Genomic DNA, 17500 nt, shown 5'->3' on the forward strand with positions numbered 1-17500 from the left:
GAAGTTTCCTTCGTAACTCGTCAAATTTCTTCACAGCGGCTCCCTTCCATGCCTCATTTCATAGGGAACCTCAAACTGGCTCTATTTCATTATATTACATCCATAAACTAATTCCATTCATTTAATATCCCTATCTTTGGTGTTATTGAGATAAGAGATGTCGTTTCTATTTCTAGTCTATCTATTTCTATAAATGGAAAATTATGCAAAATTGAAAATTGAAAAATCGTTATATAATAATCCAAAAATTGCAATAGAAAAGAAAAAGAGAGGTTTGAGATGATTTTTCAATCTTTTATACTGGAGAATCTAGTATTCTTATGCATGAAGATAATGAATTCGATAGTTGTGGTCGGACTCTATTATGGATTTATGACCACATTTTCCATAGGGCCCTCTTATCTCTTCCTTCTTCGAGCTAGACTTGTGGAAGAAGGAACCGAGAAGAAAATAGCAGCAACAACTGGGTTTATTACGGGACAGCTCATAATGTTCATGTCTATCTATTATGCGCCTTTGCATTTAGCATTGGGTAGACCCCATACAATAACTGTCATAGCTATACCCTATCTTTTATTTCAGTTCTTCGGCAATAGTCAAAAAAACTTTTTGAATTATGGATACAAGAATCCAAATTCAATACGTAATTTTAGTATTCAAAGAAGATTCTTTCAGAATCTTCTTTTTCAATTTTTAAATCCCCTTTTCTTACCGAGTTCCATATTCATGAGATTCATCAATATTTATTTGTTTCGATGTAACAATAAAATTACTAGAAAGATTAATATATCTAGAATATACAATAATATATACGAAGCTATTCGCCCCCCCCCCACATATTTGATAGCTTCTCCTAGAAAAAAACTTGTAATACCTATTCCATTCGTAATTCCATCAATTCTTTTTTTATCAAAAAAAGAATTTAATTTCACTAATCTTCTGATACTAGCAATTAAAGATTTTTCATAAAAAAGATCTATATAACCATGATTATACGACCAATTATATATGATATTTTGAAAATGATCGGCAACATTTTTTTTAAGAAAACTTTTTTCAAATAAATTTAATAAATTCAAATTTTTTAAATAGGAATAAACCGATTTGTAAAAAAAAGACGCTAGAAATATTCCCCAAAAAGTGAAACTCAAAGAAAAAGTTGCGTTTGTGAAAAATTCATAATAATTCATAAAATTTTCTGAATCTTTATGTAAAAGATCTATAAACGGAATTAACAATTTTGATAAAATATCCAAATGTATTCCGTCTTGACTGAAAGAAATTCCTACAGCACCAACGAATAAAGTAAAGAGCGCTAAAATAAGCATAGAAAATCGCATAGTATTGTTAGATTCATTAGGATATAAACAAGCAGTTTTTTTAGTGCCAAAATGCATAATACCAAAAACAAGATGTTTTATATTTTTAATATTTTGATTAACGCGATGTAGATATCTCTTCCGGATAAAAAAAGAAGTTATTTCATTCTTTTTTATTTTTAGTAAAACTAAGAAAAAATTTTCGTTTTTTCTTTTAAGTTTTACTTGTTTCTTCCCCCATAAAGATATTGAATAGAATGAACTATTTTTTTTTCCATTAAAATTCAAAAAATGAACGTTTAAATATCCCTCAAAAACAAGTAAATAAATTCGAAACATATAAAATGCAGTTAATCCTGCTGCAGAACAAGCTATTATTGCAAAAATTGGTGAATACAACCAACTATCATTAAGAATCTCATCCTTAGACCAAAAACAGGCAAAGGGTGGAATACCGCAAAGAGAGAGTGTACCCACTAAAAAAAAAGTTTTTGTAATTGGTACATGTTTTGTTAAACCGCCCATAAAAACCATATTTTGACTTTTAGCTGGAGAATATCCGACAAGAGCTTCCATTGAATGAATAATGGATCCAGATCCTAAAAACAACAATGCTTTTGAATAAGCATGAGTAATCAAATGAAATAAAGCACCTCGATAAGATCCCATACCCAAAGCTAACATCATATAACCCAATTGAGACATTGTAGAATAGGCCAAATTTTTCTTAATATCTTTTTGAGCAATAGCTAAAGTAGCTCCTAATATTACTGTTATTATACCTATAAAAGCTATTGCGTTCATTATTTTGGGTAGCACTATGAAAAGAGGAAAAAGACGAGCCACAAGAAAAATTCCAGCGGCTACCATAGTAGCAGCATGTATAAGGGCAGAAATTGGAGTAGGTCCCTCCATAGCATCGGGTAGCCATACATGAAGAGGAAATTGGGCAGATTTTGCAACTGAGCCACAAAATAGCAAGAGGGCAAACAGAGTAAAAAAAAAAATATTCATTTCATTTTTAGAAATCAAATTATTTATAATTTGAAACAAATGCCGAAATTCCAAACTACCCGTTATCCAATAAAGACCTAAAATTCCCAATAATAAACCAAAATCCCCTACACGATTCGTTACAAATGCTTTTTGACAAGCATTTGCCGCAATAGGGCGGGTGAACCAAAAGCCTATTAATAAATAAGAACACATTCCAATTAATTCCCAAAAAAAATAAATTTGTATCAAATTCGAACTAGTAACTAATCCCAACATTGAAATATTAAAAAGAGTAAGATAAGCAAAAAATCTCAAATATCCTTGATCATGAGACATATAATTATCACTATAAATAAGAACGAGAATGCCAACCGTAGTAATTAATATTGACATAATAGAAGTAAGTGAATCGATCAAGTACCCAAACTCTAAAGAAATATCATTATTTATGGTCCAAGACCATACATATTGAAAAAACAAACTATTCTTGATTTGATGAATAGACAAATCAAGCGAAAAAATCATAACTATAGTTAACAATAAGATACTAGGAAAAGCCCAAATACGGCGAATATTTTTCGTTGCAGTGGGAAAAAGTAGAAGTCCCACTCCTATTAACATCGGAACTGGGAATGGAATAAAAGGTATGATCCATGAATATTGATGTGTATATTCCATACAATAAAGAAAAAAAATTAGGATTCTAATGAATTTGGTTTCTTAGGTTTTTCTTTTATCTTTTTTGTAAAGTAAAGGAATGGTTTCGGTTAATAACAAAGAAAGATAGAATTTAATAAAATAGAATAATCGATTATTCATTATTCTGACTCTTTGGACAATATTTTTTGAACATTGGTTTAGTTCATTAAATTTAACTTAACTAATTAAGTTTTTATTACAATAAGAAATAGCGATTTGGGGAAAACTTTCTAAAAAGTATTATATTCTTATTATAAATATAATAAAAACAAAAATGGAAATTCAAATATATAAAATATATGTCTAATTAGAGATAAACTTAATTTTCATTTACCGCAAAATGTCTTTCACATAAAATTCTATAACAATAAAAAACTATACTAATTCTATGGCAGTTCCAAAAAAGCGCACGTCTATATCAAAAAAACTTATTCGGAACACTTTATGGAAAAAGAAGGGATATTTTACAGCATTAAAAGCTTTTTCATTAGGGCAATCTATTTTTACGGGGAATTCAAAAAGCTTTTTCTGTAACAAATATAAACGTTAGAATAATTTCAATTAACTGGATTCAACGACTCTTTTTTAAATACAAAAATATGAATATAAAATTGATATAGAATATAAGATTCAGTTATGAATTTAGGATATTTACATTCTATATTATGATATTTACATTCTATATTTAATAGATTCTAATAGAATTCTTTAAAATTATTTTATTGAATGTTTAGTAAACAAATATTGTGTTTTAATTGATTCTTTGAATCTCGACAATTGACTAAAATTGGGTTATTATGGTTTCGAGTCAGCCGCTATGGTGAAATTGGTAGACACGCTGCTCTTAGGAAGCAGTGCTAGAGCATCTCGGTTCGAGTCCGAGTAGCGGCATCTTATCTTCTAAAAAAAAGTTCCTATAAAGAATTATTATTTCTATTCCAAGTATTTCTATTTTTTCATTCTATATGGTATTTTCCACTTTAGAGCATATATTAACTCATATATCCTTTTCGGTCGTATCTATTTTAATTTCAATTCATTTGATAACCTTATTATTAGGCAATGAAATCATAGGATTATACAATTTGTTCAAAAAAGGCATGATAATAACCTTTTTTTGTATCACAGGATTGTTAGTTACTCGTTGGATTTTTTCAGGCCATTTACCATTTAGTAATTTATATGAATCATTAATATTTCTTTCATGGACTTTTTCTATCTTTTATATGGTTCTTTGCTTCAAAAAACAAAAAAATGACTATTTCAATACAATAATAACACCAAGTATTCTTTTTACCCAAGGCTTTGCTACTTCGGGTCTTTTAACCGAAATGCATGAATCCTTAAAATTAGTGCCTGCTTTACAGTCCCATTGGTTAATGATGCACGTAAGTATGATGATATTGGGTTATACAACTCTTTTATGTGGATCATTAATATCAGTGGCTATTTTAGTCATTACATTTCAAGAACTCATACAAATTCTTGGTAAAAGCAAGACTTTGTTTTTTTTTAATGAATCCTTTTCTTTTGCTGAAATCAAATATATGAATATGAATGATAAAAAGAATATTTTACAACAAACTCCTTTTCCGTTTTATTCGTCTTATAGAAATTATTATAGATATCAATTTATTCAACAATTGGATCGTTGGGGTTACCGTACTATTAGTCTAGGTTTTATCTTTTTAACAATAGGTAATATATCTGGAGCAGTATGGGCTAATGAGGCATGGGGATCATATTGGAATTGGGATCCAAAGGAAACTTGGGCTTTTATTACTTGGACTATTTTCGCAATTTATTTACATACTAGAAAAAATAAAAAATTGGAATATAGAAATTCTTCAATAGTGGCCTCCATAGGCTTTCTTATAATTTGGATATGTTATTTAGGGATAAATCTTTTAGGAATAGGACTACATAGTTATGGTTCATTTACACCTAATTAATTTAAAAAAATTCACAAATATTGGGAACATTCTATAGAATAAGAAAAAAAACTCCCAATAAAATGATTAAGACCCCATTGAATCAAGTAATGTAATATTGATTCAAGGGGTTCTCACAAACAACAAAAATATTCAATTAGAATTCAATTTCATTTTTATGTAATTAAGAAAATACAAAAAGAAATCCATTTTTTTTTATTGTGCATCGGATTGATTTCTATTTTTTCTTTTTCATTTATTCCCAAAAACTATCTATAAAAAATGAGAGAGAATAGCTTCAACCTTGTCAGCCGAAATTGAAAAAATAAAATCTGGATAAATGCCAATACTTATTACGGGTATAAGGATAGAAATTGAAATAAATAATTCTCGTGGCCCCGAATCAAAAAAATAAGAATTTTGTTTATTAAAAAGCTTGTATCCATAAAACATTTGACGTAAGATAGATAATAAATAAATAGGAGTTAATATCATTCCAATTGCAGTTACAAAAGTTATGAGTATTTTTGTGATGAAAAGATATTTTTGATTGGTAATTATTCCCAATAATACTATAAATTCTGCAACAAAACCGCTCATGCCCGGTAATGCAAGAGAAGCCATCGATAAGGTAGTGAAAATCGTGAATATTTTTGGCATTGGGATAGCCATTCCACCCATTTCGTCGAGATAAAGAAGACGTAGTCTATCATAACTAGTTCCCAGCCAAGAAAAAAAGGGCAGCACCAATAAATCCGTGAGAGATTATTTGTAAAATAGCCCCATTCAGCCCTGTCTCGCTTATAGAACCAATTCCTAAAATTAAGAAACCCATATGAGAGACCGAGGAATAAGCTATTCTTTTTTTTACATTGCGTTGACCAAGAGATGTTGAAGCTGCATAGATTATTTGAATGGAACCTAATAACATTAACCAGGGACAAAATATAGAATGAGCGCGAGATAATAATTCCATATTAATTCGAACCAACCCATATGCTCCCATTTTTAATAATATTCCGGCTAAAAGCATACAAGTGCTGTAATGCGCCTCTCCATGGGTATCAGGTAACCATGTATGTAAGGGTATAATTGGTGATTTGACAGCAAAAGCAATAAGAAATCCCATATAGAAGATTATTTCCAGTGCCACGGGATATGATTGATTAGTTAATGATTCAAAATTTAATGTTGGTTCATTAGAACTATAGAAACCCATACCCAGAATTCCCAGTAATAAAAAAACAGAACTTCCCGCAGTGTACAAAATAAACTTTGTAGCTGAATACAAACGTTTTTTTCCACCCCACATAGATAAAAGTAGATAAACGGGAATTAATTCTAATTCCCACATGATGAAAAAAAGTAAAATGTCTTGAGAAGAAAATGTTCCTAGTTGACCACTATACATTGCTAACATTAGAAAATAGAATAATTTAGATTCTCGAGTAACCGGTTGAGCTGATAACGTAGCTAACGTAGTGATAAATCCCGTTAATAAAAGGGGTCCTAGAGAGAGTCCATCTATTCCGAATCTCCAGTAAAAGTCAAAAAAATGGATCCATTTATAATTTTCTGTCAATTGGATTAGTGGATCATCTAATTCGAAATGATAACAAAATACATAGGTTATTAGAAGGAGATCTATGAAACATATACAATAAGTATACCATTTAATTGTCTTATTTCCTTTATGGGGAAATAAGACAATTAAAGAACCTCCGACTATTGGCAAAACTACAACTGTTGTTAACCAAGGAAAATAATTCGTGATAAAAATAAGATATACTTAGACTACAAAAACCCGGGCTCAAAATATTTTTTTATTTTGAGCCCGGGTTTTTGCCAGTAAAAAAAAGTACTTGTATGCGGTTCTTTTTGAAACGTATCAATAAGCTAGACCCATGCTTCGAGTTGTTTCATGCCATAAATAAACTCTAACACTTAAGAAATCCGTCGGACAGGCGGATTCACACCTCTTACAACCAACACAGTCCTCTGTTCTTGGGGCAGAAGCAATTTGTTTAGCTTTACATCCGTCCCAAGGTATCATTTCTAATACATCTGTTGGGCAGGCTCGTACACATTGAGTACATCCTATACATGTATCATAAATCTTTACTGAATGTGACATTGGAACATAATCCTTGAACATCAAAAATTCAACATTTTCAATCTAGTAAATTGGTAAACCAATTATATATATCTATATATGATATATATATATCTATATATATATATCTATATTATATACCAGATGAATCAATGATTTATAAGAATTTTGCTACTAAAAATATATTTATAGATTAATAACTAATAAGAGAATAGAACCAAGATACTTTGATTTCTTATCTTTGTTTTCGCAAACGCAAACATGATTAAAAAGGATATATCATTTCTGCTAATTTGAATGGATTATATAGTACACACTATTCAAAATTAGACTTTTTTTTATGAATAATACTATTTATTCAACAAATTTGATTGATTGATACGGGTTGATTTTCTATTACGATATATTGAGGAAACAATAGCTGGTCCGATAGCTGCTTCAGCGGCTGCAACAGCTATAACAAAAATTGAAAAAATATTTCCTTTTAGTTGCCGCCTATCAAAAAAATCAGAAAAGGTTACGAGATTTATATTAACTGCATTTAGTATAAGTTCAAGACACATAAGGGCTCTAACCATATTTCGGCTCGTGATCAATCCATAGATACCTATAGAAAATAAATAAGCACTCAAAACAAGTGTATGCTCGAATATCATTGACCAACTCCTTTTCAATTTTTATTCATTTCGATATGAATATGAATTCAACGGATTTTATTGCCTAACATAATAAGTCTACAACAAAATCAAGTATTTGCAAAAAGATTTTATACTTTATACATAAATATTCTTTTTCCTTAACATATAATTCAACAAAAAAGAAATGTAATAAATTCTAACAAAATGTAATTTATATTATTTTATTAGTTCGAAAACTTTCTTATTGGCGAGCCACAAAAATTGCACCTATTAAAGCAACTAAAAGAATTATTGAAATTAGTTCAAATGGAAGAAAAAAATCTGTTGATAAATGAATTCCAATTTGTTGACTAGTACTTATCAAATCTTGCTCTAAAATCTGATTGGGTCTTGTCGTCCAAATAATTCCGTGCCATGATGTCTCTAGAATAGTAGTTATTTGTGAAAGAAAGATACTGGTACAAACCATCAAAGTAATTCCATCCCCAACGGTCCAAACACGAAAATTTTGGTAATAGTCCGAACCATTCATAAACATCACAGCAAATATTATTAAAACATTTATAGCGCCCACGTAAATAAGTAGCTGTGAGGCAGCTACGAAATGGGAGTTTGATAAAATATAGAATAAAGATACACAAACAAGAACTAGTCCCAATGAAAAAGCAGAAAAAATCGGATTCGTAAAGAATACTACTCCTAGACTTCCTAATATGAGACCTGATCCAAGAAAGATTAAAATAAAATCATGTAGCGATTCGGACAAATCCATTATATGTAAAATAAAAGATAAATAGAAATTTCATGACCTTATTGATATGACCAGGAAAAAACTTGTTAAATACGAAAATTATCTGTGCATAGAAATTCACCAAATCCTAAGATAAGATATGTGAATTGTTATTAGGTACAGTTGTTATAGAATCAATGGAATTTCATTCTTTTCTTTATGCCAAAGAGTCATTTCAAAAAAATAGAATATCTTTTTTTTTATTCTATATATAGAGAAATTCAATTATTTTTGTGAAGAATTTTGAAATCATTTTATTTGAATTGTTCGAATTGTATAATCATCAATTACTGATACTGGTAAACGACCCAAAGCAATTAGATTATAATTCAATTCGTGGCGATCATAAGTTGAAAGTTCATATTCTTCGGTCATTGATAAACAATTTGTTGGACAATACTCAATACAGTTACCACAAAATATACAGATTCCAAAATCAATACTGTAATTAAGCAACCGTTTTTTTCGAATATCAGTTTCTAGTTTCCAATCAACAATGGGTAGATCTATAGGACAGACACGAACACATACTTCACAAGCAATGCATTTATCAAATTCAAAATGTATTCGACCGCGAAAACGTTCTGATGAGATTATTTTTTCATAAGGATATTGAATAGTTACGGGTAACCTATTTGCATGAGATAAGGTAATCATGAGACCTTGACCAATATATCTAGCAGCTCGTATTATTTGTTCACTATAATTTATGAATTCAGTTACCATAAGGAACATATCGTGAATAGCTCTGAATATTTTTTTTCTTTCTCTTGTTTAAAACAAGTTCTGAATTTTGAATATAGAAGGTCCACATTTTTTTTACAGTGAAAACAGTTGAGACGACGTTGTTAATAATAGATTACCAAGAGAAATGGGTAAAAGAAACTTCCACCCAAGATTTAATAATTGATCTATTCGTAGCCTAGGCAAAGTCCATCTTGTTGTGATAGAAACGAATATGAATAAATAAGTTTTAACTAGTGTAATAAAGATACCAATTATCGTTACAAAAACTCCGTATGTTTTATTTATTTGAAAAAAATTAGAAACGAAGATGTACGGAATAGAGAAATTTGAACCACCAAAATAAAGAACTGTTACAAATAAGGAAGAAACGAATAGGTTTAAATAGGAAGCAACATAAAATAAACCAAATTTGATACCGGAATATTCGGTTTGATAACCCGCTATTAGTTCTTCTTCCGCTTCTGGTAAATCAAAAGGTAATCTTTCACATTCTGCTAGGGAAGAGATTAGAAAAACGAGGAAACCCATAGGTTGCCGCCACAAATTCCATCCCCAAAAACCATATTTGGATTGTGCATCAACTATATCAACTGTACTTAAACTGTTAGATAATCCTAGTCGGTGATGACATTACTGTTACCATCTCTATTACAGAACCGTACATGAGATTTTCATCTCATACGGCTCCTTTAAAGCCTTAAAAAAATATAAGAACCCGGCCAATTATTTCTCCCTTGATATATCCCTAAGATAGATAAGATTCTATTTTCTCGGACGGTTCTGAATTAGACCCATGGAATTCTGTCTGTTCTAAAAAAAATTTTTAAATGAATACACACTTATTTAAAAAATAAAAACATTTGCACATTTATTGAATTTCTTTAGATAAATAAAAAATACAAAAGGTACTTCTGAATTGATCTCATCCTTTAAAAAATTCAAAATTAAATTTGTTGAGTAATAACTTAATTTCATTTTTGCATAAAATACTCTTTTAAAATTATCAAGAACTCCCACATCATTTTCGATTCCGAAAAATAATTAGATGTTCTTTTTTTAAATTATGATTATCTCCATAAATATGGAGTATATAAGACAAAAAAGAAAAAGGAGATCACTTTTACCTCTTATCTTATTCCTTTTTGTGCAAGCAAAAGGGGACTTCAAAAAATTAAAGGATTATTTCGTTCCTGATAGTTATTTATTCAATCAATGGATGGAAGTATACTCTAGATCGGAATTGGGGGGAGTACTGCCTTATTTTTTCTACCAACTTCAAGTCCCCATTAGTATTCTTTTTATATTATACATAAATTGGATAATTTAAAAAAGAAATATACGTTACTAATCTTTTGTGTATTTTGGTGTTTCTAGCCATCCATTAATTTTTTTTATTATATTAATGCCTTTTTTTAATTTTGTTAATATATGTATGCTAATTCATACAAATGATATTGAAAATTTGAAAAAGGTTGGTCTTTTGCGTCCGCTTCAAGACAGGATTACTAATCAACAAATCTTGGGAAAAACAACCACTTCTATACATAGAATATAATATATAGAATCTAATTCTAGAATTTCATTGATTTTTTCACCTTATTCTTATACATAGAAAATTAGACTCAATATTTTTACTGCAATTTGAAATCATCATACTTTCTCTATAAGTAATAGAGTATTCTATAAATTATATTCAAAAAAAGCTGTTTTATTGCACTCATATAACTATCTGATTCAATTATTCAATCCAAATGCGAAAAGAATATATATATATTCTTTATAGATTCTTTTTGTACTTTAAATATAAGGAGAGGCTTATAAGAAATAGTATCAAAAAATTTATGTCTCAACGAAGCACACATAGAGATATCGATAACACACATAGAGTTAATGGTATTTCATAACTAATTGATTGAGCAGCTGCTCGTAGACCACCCAAAAAGGAATATTTATTATTTGACCCATATCCTGACATAAGAAGTCCAATGGGGGCAATACTCGAAATAGCAATCCATAAAAAAACACCAATATTCAGATCAGATAAAACAAAGTTATAGCCAAAAGGAATTACTGAATAGCTTATTATAATGGATATGACTGAGATAGATGGGCCGAAACTAAATAAACGAATATCTCCTCTAGATGGAATAAGATTCTCTTTAAAAAGTAATTTTGTTCCGTCTGCTAGAGCTTGAAGAACTCCAAAAGGACCGGTGTATTCAGGTCCAATACGCTGTTGTATCCCTGCAGATATTTCTCTTTCTAACCATACAATTGCTAGTACACTTATAGTAATTCCTAATATCAAAATAAAAATAGGCACAAATACCCAAAGAATTCCATATATCTCTTTCAAAAATTGCAATCTGAAAAAAAAATGTATATCTTGTATTTCTGTTAAATCAATTATCATTTCAACGATCAACTTCTCCCATAATAATATCTATGCTACCTAGTATTGTCATAATATCGGCCAATTTCATTCTTTTAACTAATTGAGGAAGAATTTGCAAATTTATAAAACCGGGCGGATGAATTTTCCATCTCCAAGGAAAACCATTTTGATCCCCTATTAGAAAAATCCCTAATTCTCCCTTGGGGGCTTCAACTCTTACATAAAGTTCTTGTTTTGGCAATTCAAAACTCGGAGACGATTTTTTACTAATAAATCGATACTCAAACTCATTCCATTCTGGCTCTTTTTCTCTATCAAAGCAGCGGATTTCTAAATTTTCATATGGACCGCCGGGAAGTCCTTCCAAAGCCTGTTGAATAATTTTTATGGATTCTATCATTTCACCAATTCGAACTAAATAACGAGCTAATGAATCTCCTTCTTTTTGCCATTGAACTTCCCAATGAAATTCTTCGTAACATTCATAATTATCCACTTTACGTAGATCCCATTGTATTCCGGAAGCCCGAAGCATCGGTCCTGATAAACCCCAATTAATAACTTCTTTTACATCAACAACACCGACGCCCTCAACCCGTTCTAAAAAAATAGGATTTCGCGTAATAAGTTTTTGATATTCAGCAATACTTGTTAAAAAATAATCGCAGAAATCATAACATTTATCTATCCAACCATAAGGTAGATCAGTCGCTACCCCTCCGATACGAAAAAAATTATGCATCATTCTCATACCTGTGGCAGCTTCAAATAGATCATATATTAATTCTCTTTCTCTGAAAATATAGAAAAAAGGTGTTTGTGCACCAATATCTGCCATAAAAGGTCCTAGCCATAGTAGGTGAGAAGCTATACGGCTTAACTCCAACATTATTACTCGGATATAGCTGGCTCTTTTAGGTACTTGAATATTTCCCAACTGTTCTGGTCCATTTACAGTTATTGCTTCTGTGAACATTGTAGCTAAATAGTCCCAACGTGTTACATAAGGCAGATATTGTATAATTGTTCGGTTTTCCGCTATTTTTTCCATTCCTCTGTGTAAATAACCCAATATCGGTTCACAATCAATAACATCCTCACCATCTAGAGTAACAATAAGTCTAAGAACACCGTGCATTGATGGGTGGTGAGGCCCCATATTGACTATCATGAAGTCCTTTCTTTTCGTTGAGATATTCATAGGTTTTTGCTCGATTTATTCTTTTATGAATCGCTTAAAAAAAAAGTTCATCCAAATTCAAGATCTAATAAATCGAATAATTGAAAATTACTCTTCAATTTAACGAATTTGTGACTGCCGAATATTAAACTGATTGATTAATTTTTTATACCGTATTCCATCTTTCTTTGACAAATAAGACAGTAATCTTTGCCGTTTTCCCAAAATTTTACGTAAACCTGTTTGGGATGAGTAGTCTTTTCGGTGCAATTCAAAATGTGAAGTAAGTCTTCGTATTCTATTGGTAAATTTGAATATTTGAAATTCAACCAATCCCGGTTTTTTTCCTTTTTTTTCTTGTGAAATAACAGGTATAAATGACTTTTTTACCATAAAAAAATAAAAGTTTTTCCTTCTCCTCGATTTTTATAGATATTTTTATTGATCAGTAATTAGAATGACACTCATTTTTAATTTTTTGATAGAAATCCGAAATCTAATTTTTTTGATAACTGAAATCAATCCAATTGAAATAGAGAATTTAAATAGATATAGTATAAAGGAGACTAGTTTGATATATAAAAAAGAATTGTATACATTACATTAGATAAAAAAAGATAATTTTGTTAATGCTTTTTTTTTATGTATACATCATTGAATTAAAATCAATGCCATACCAAAATACGTGTATTTGTTTAACCTATGTATCTATCTATAGATAGATACATATGCTAAATAGAAAACAAAATTAGATTAACGAATTTTCACACGCGGATACATATGTATCCTTACTATACTGAAACGGCTTCCATTATGGGTATTAAACCAATAACGATTTATACAAGCTAAATCTTCTAATCGATATTTTGGCCAAAGAAAAATTTTGAAATTCATTAGTTTTTTTTTCTCTTTCTCATTTCTTTTTTTAGTCAAAACTTTAAAACAATTTTGGACTTTATTTTCATTATAAAATATTGTGTTTCTATGCATACTATTTATATTATTTGGATCTAAACAAATTCTAATTCTCAACTCTCTACGACGTCTAGCAGATAAAATGTTTTCAGGAACAAGTAAATTAAATTTCTCGTTTTCTTTGTTTTCTGTTATCTTTTGATCTTTTGTTCTTGTAATGTATTTATCAAAAAATTTCTTATTAACATGAATTTTTTCTGAGTATTTTTTATAAATTTTGCGTTTATTCTTATGAATTAATGAAAAACCCATCATTTTATACTTAAAAAATTGTTTATTATTTTTTCTAGACAGGCGAACTGGTTCGATAACAAATAGTTCTTTTTTCCTAAATTTATTATTTTTCTTTTTCCTTAAGCCTGAAAGAGTTAAATTCGTCTGTTTTTGAATCATCATAATATCTAGACCTAGTTCTCCTCTTTGAATAGAGGCTATAGTAATTTTTCTTAAATTTGTCAATCTAATAAGGAGACAATATACTTTTACATTGTTAAATATTTTTTGACCTAAGAAATTTTTCCAGTTTAAATGGAAATTCAAAAAATTTCTTACTAAGAATTGAAGTTCTGCCTCCATATTGTTCTTGGGTTTTTTTTTCGATGTTCTAAAAACATCTATTTTTTTTTTCTTTCTAGTAATATTCTTTTCACTAACATTTTTATTTCCTTTAGAATGTAAAAAAAGAGAATGTAAATAAAGTAATTTTATTGGTATAATTTGCGAGTTACCCCTAAATGTATTATAAAATATCACAAATTTGGAAAAGAACCAAAATTCCGGATTGCATATGGAACGATTTAGTATTTTTCTATTGATTCCCGTCCAATCCAAATATTTTCTATCCGGATTTATAATAATAGTATCTTCTGCTATATAATTCTTGATAAAAATATTACTTATTCTATCAAATAAGTCTTTTTTATATGTATTGTAATTAGAAGAAATCATTGTGTTTTTATTTGATTGAAATAGGGATCTATATCGATAAATATATGAGTCTTTCTTATTTGCATAATTCATAAAATTATAGGATAAAAGATCGTATTTATATTGTTTTCTAATTTTTTTTTTTAATGGGATTCCTTGTTGTTCTTTGTAAAGAATTAATGGGCTTTTTCCATATGAATCCCATTTGGTTAAATTTTTATTTTGAGTTACACCACATTTAGTGATTCTATTTCTCCATTTTTGTGATACTAATTTTGACCAGCTACTGTTAGATAAGTTATATTGATAATAATTATTCTTTAACCAATTTGTCCATTGATTTAGTTCAGAATTGAGCAGGTTATTTTGTTTTCTTTTAGAATGAACTATTCCTTGTGCTCCAAAAAAAGAATCCTTTATTTCATTTTTCAGAAAAAAAAAATTTTTATTATATTGAAAAAGAAGTCTTAACTTATATATGTTTATGTTAATAATTCGGGTTTGTAACAAATTTAAAAATACATATGGTTGTGACAAAAAGGAGACATCAAAATAATTATGTGAATTCGCATTCTTATTCTTATTATTAAAATATTTGTGTAATTTTAAAAGAAAGGGAATTATACTTTGATTTGTTTTATAACTTCTTTCTGTATTTGGTTCATTATCGTAAAGCCATTTATTTAAAAATTTTTTTGTTGATTCAAGAAAAAGTTGTAGCTGGATTTTCGGAATACAAATGATATATAGAAAGATATCTATGTATATTTTTTTCATCAAAAATTGAAAAAAAGAATGTGATTTTTTAGTTAAGCTAATATTTCTTCTTTGGAATATCTGCAAAATTTTTTTTTCGAATTCTATCCTTTTACTATCATAAATTTTTTTCTTCGAATGAATATTTGTCTCGCGAATTCCAAGTCCTCTTTTCTTTTCTTCTTTTTTCATTTTTTCTATTTTTTTAATAACTACTTTTCTCTTAGTATTGAGATCCTTTATAGATTTTTTTTTCAATGAAAAATTTGTCGACTTTATCGATTGAATTGAAATGGTTGCTTCAGAAATCATTGAATTATTCTTCCAAATTGTTGAATATTTTTTGTTTTCGCTCAATTCATCGAGTTTTGGGGGTTTCCTTTTAATAAAAAAATATTTTAAATTTAAAAATTCTTGTTTTTTTTTCGTGAGGAATACTATACTTTTTCTAATAATTTCAAGAATACTTTGGATGATCCCTTTTGCTTTTTCTATTACGATATTTAGAAACAGTTTGAATTTTTCACTTAAAACTTTTAGAACTAGAAAAGTGAAAAATTCAAATTTTTTCTTTTTTTTTTTTAGTTCTTTTAAAATGGGGTCGAAAAAGGAAAGTGGATTTTTCGTGGAACTAGAAAAAGGCAATTCAACTTCCATCCCCCAAACTGTTAAAAAACAAAAGTTCTTTTTTTTCTTTGAATTTTTTTTGTTTTCATTACATCGTATTTTAGATTTATGCCAAGGTTTTAGACGAAAAGGAAATAATATTTTTATCTGAATCCCATCTGTTAGCCATTTTTGCGGAAACTCTCTTTCGGATAATTGAACGCCGTTATACGTGCATTTAATATATATTTCTCTCTTCCAATCCATATAATCTTCAGACCATTCTGGAATTTGAAAAAATAGTATACGAATTGTATTTTTAATTATTATAAATGAAGGTAATAGAATATATTTCCTAATAAAGCATTGGGTTATTAATAAAACACCTCTTATTACTTGAGCAAATATAATGCTATCCCAGGCTTCTGCTATTTCTATACGTTTTCTTTCTGCATTTTCCTTTTTTGCTTCCTCCTCTTTTTTTTTCGGACTTTTTTTTGTTTTTTCCTCTATAGAACCTAAAATTTGAAATTCTGTCTTTTTACGAATCCAAATATTTAACATAAAAAATCTTTTCATTGATTTTAAACTATGAAAAGAAAAGAATATTGATTTTTCAATTTTATCCAAAAAAAGCGGCGAATGCACCCTTTTTTGAAAAAATTTCCAAGTAACTGTTTTCCGTCTTTGAGCACGGATAGATCCTTTGATTATGTCTCTTCGAAAATCCGATTGTTGGGAATAACGTCTTAAAGCCAATTCGTTTTTTTGTTCATTATTTTCAGTATCTCCACGATCACGATAAGTCTTGTATTTTTTAAAAAATTTATCTTTATTAGTCAAAATGACTACACGTTTGCCTTTTCTAGAACGAATTTGAGAATTATCTGCTTCAATTTTTCCACCTAGTTGTTCTAATTCGTCCATCAATTTGTATGACCACCGAGGTACTTTTTTACAGATTTCGTTTCTTTTAATAGACTTAGTGTTCTTTCGATTTACTTTTCTTTTTTCGTTCAAATCAGTTGTAATTGCATCAAATAATATTTTGATTATTTGTTTTTTTTCTGCGTCATAATTATAATTCATTTTTACTTGTTCAGGTTCTGTAAATAAATAAGGTACGTGCGAATTTAAGCTTGACACTAATGAAAATTGACTGATTAGATTAAAAAGAAATGTAGTTACTAATAATTTTTTATCAAATGTTTTTCTATTTTCCTCTAATTTTGGAGAATTACTATTATTCTTTTTAGAAATCTTATTATAAAGAAAGATATCTTGAATTTTATTTATAAAAATGTTATTTTTTTTGTAAGTTTTTTCATGTTGGATTGAGGTTGAAAAACCGTTTTTTATTTGTCCACGGAAGGGTCCGTTTAACAAAGGATCTTTTCTTTTAGTTAAATATTTTTTTTTAGTTTCATC

The sequence above is a fragment of the Vigna unguiculata genome, unplaced genomic scaffold, assembly GCF_037176805.1.
Source record: "Vigna unguiculata cultivar grain cowpea cultivar isolate G323 ecotype 2 unplaced genomic scaffold, ASM3717680v1 ptg000123l, whole genome shotgun sequence".
In the NCBI taxonomy this organism is placed as follows: domain Eukaryota; kingdom Viridiplantae; phylum Streptophyta; class Magnoliopsida; order Fabales; family Fabaceae; genus Vigna; species Vigna unguiculata.